The 2,500-nt window shown below is 32.4% G+C and overlaps 1 protein-coding gene across 1 annotated transcript in view; it reads left to right on the top strand.

The window, feature by feature from the left end:
* Positions 1-2,500, top strand: part of LOC125046498 (ATP-binding cassette sub-family G member 5-like) — a 12,426-nt gene that overhangs the window by 88 nt on the left and 9,838 nt on the right. Inside the window, exon 1 of the mRNA XM_047644278.1 lies at positions 1-49. This exon is cut by the window's left edge and continues 88 nt beyond it. The gene's annotated coding sequence lies outside the window, so the exon portion shown is untranslated. The remainder of the gene's footprint in view (positions 50-2,500) is intronic.

Raw genomic sequence — 2,500 nt, 5'->3', positions numbered from 1 at the left:
TCATCTCCCTGTCTCCCAGTTCACAAGGCAAAGCCGGGAAAAATTAAAGGTAAGTCATATACGTTTAACAAGACGTCGTTACGTTCGTTTTATACTGATAGGTATTCACCGATCTCTCCATCGACTGCAAATCTGAGCGAGGAAAAGCATATCCAGTATAAGACATAAAAAACAGAATTAATTGAAAAAAAAATACGACTCTCTCTCTCACTCCCAAATACGCAAATGCAATTGACAATATTCCGAATTTAGAAGAAATAGAAATCAGTTTGGTAAAGTTCACTGAACGCGGATAGGAAATATAGACCTAGGAATTCCCGTTCCTGACTTAAGTACTTCCTGTTTTTTCCCCCTTGTGGTCAGATCTTGATGGATTTCTTTTACGTCCCTGCCTTTTATTGATTCGATGAGAGAAGAAAATAAATGAGTATTTGACATTATGACCTCGTTTTTATAAATTTAATTTCATGAAAATCAGATAGATGAATAGGAGTGAGTTGTACAAATTATTTGGAAATTTTAATTGTGAGAAATGACAAGTAAAAATAAATTTAAAAAAAAGTTATCCATTAAGAATTCCCGGAAAAAATATTGTATACATTTAGATTCATTGAATAAATAATCGAACCCGTCTCGAGAACGAACGAAAAGCGATAGCATAGATAAAGTCACAGATCAGGGTGGGGGGTAAAAAGAGGAAAATTCATGCCTGGCAACTTGTGCTTTACAAGATCGGAGCCAGAAAAAAGGTCAAAAGAGAACCCTGGCAGCTCTTGCTTGGTACGAGATACCAATTGCTGTATTTTTTCGTATACCGTTATGATGACAAACCTGCTCAAAGAATCTTCATTTGAGGTTGACCTTGACGCCAGGACAGAGGGAGATCTTGAGTTATTTAACGCGAATATGAAACGATGTCTGAGCGTATGTGCGTATTTATATGGGAGTATGCACGTAGGTTGATTTGCGGACGTGCTTGTATATGCATGTGTAATGCGTACGTCTGTCTGTGTAAAGTATGACTACATTCGTATGCGTATAATAATTGTATTTATTCATATATTTATTTATTATAAGTTTATGTTCTATTTTTTTTTCATTTCATACATTCCATTTACTTTCTTATTTTCCTCTTCATTGCCTCCTTCTTGCCGTGCCTTGTTCTCTGAATGACCAGTAAAAGATTAGATGACGTGTGTAATTGATATATATTTTTAAATTCCATTCAATCTCAACCCAGTGAGAGAAAAAAAAAACGATTGACCGTGAAAGCCTTATGGCAACACTGCTTGACCTACGTGCTTGTCCATGCACGATAATCTACATTTTTTTTTACCCTCTATGCATTGTGAAACTTCGAAAACTTTCGTTTTCATGATAAATGCTCAACCAAGCTCACGTAATACCATCTCGAAGAAATACTTACATCACTTAGACGTATGAGTTTAAATATCGTTATTTCAAGTGGTAACTGATATAACGGGTTTTTGAACCTCTTATTTTTTCCTCTCCCTCTTTTTCTTCTCTTTTTTTTTTTTCTTCTTTTCGTTGGGGCTATATTAAGACCGACAGAGACCGAATATGGAAGAGATAAAACCGGTTTCGAACTCACGAACTTGGCGCATCCCGAATTTAAAAGGGAAGCTTCAAGGTATTAGGAATTCTATTTGTTTTCATTCATTGCCGTGTTTTTGTTTTCATCATTTGAGGCGTTATCGTTATTGTTGTTTATTATTGTCCTTGTTATCATTATTATTATTATTATTATTATATTGCTATTATTATTATTGTTATTATTATTGTTATTATTAATATTATCATTGTTATTATTATTATTACTATTACTATCATCATTATTATTATCATTAGCATTATCACTGTTATTGTTATTGTTATCATTAAGATAATCATTATTAACTTATTATTTGTGGTATTTTCATTGTTGTTATTATCATTATCATCATTATTATTTTTTTTATTATTAATATCATTATTATTTCTATGATCATTTTTGTTATTGTTATTGTTATTGCTGTTATTATTGTTGTTATTATTATCTTTAGCATTATCATTATTGTTGTTATTTTTATAATTGTTATCATCATCATTATCACCATTATTAGTATAATCATAATCACAATCACCATCATCAACATTATCAGCATCATCAATATCTTCACAATCACCATCATTATCATAATCATCATTTCCTATCATCGTCTTCATCATCCTTTCATTACCATCATCATTATCGTTATCATCATTATCAAACTGATTTCCTTCTTTCATCATCTTTGGAATGAAAGATTAAGAAGGTAATTATTCTGGATAATTCGGAAGTGACTGTTTGCTAAAGTATTACTGACATTTATATTTGAAAAATGAAATGAAATAAAGAGATGTAGCAGACACACACAGGAAGATACGCACACATGCAACCGCACACACACACACACTCACACACGCACTCAAACTCACACACACACACACACACACACAC

This window comes from Penaeus chinensis, chromosome 39, assembly GCF_019202785.1.
Source record: "Penaeus chinensis breed Huanghai No. 1 chromosome 39, ASM1920278v2, whole genome shotgun sequence".
Lineage (NCBI taxonomy): Eukaryota > Metazoa > Arthropoda > Malacostraca > Decapoda > Penaeidae > Penaeus > Penaeus chinensis.
This window is presented reverse-complemented; position numbering and strand designations above follow the sequence as displayed.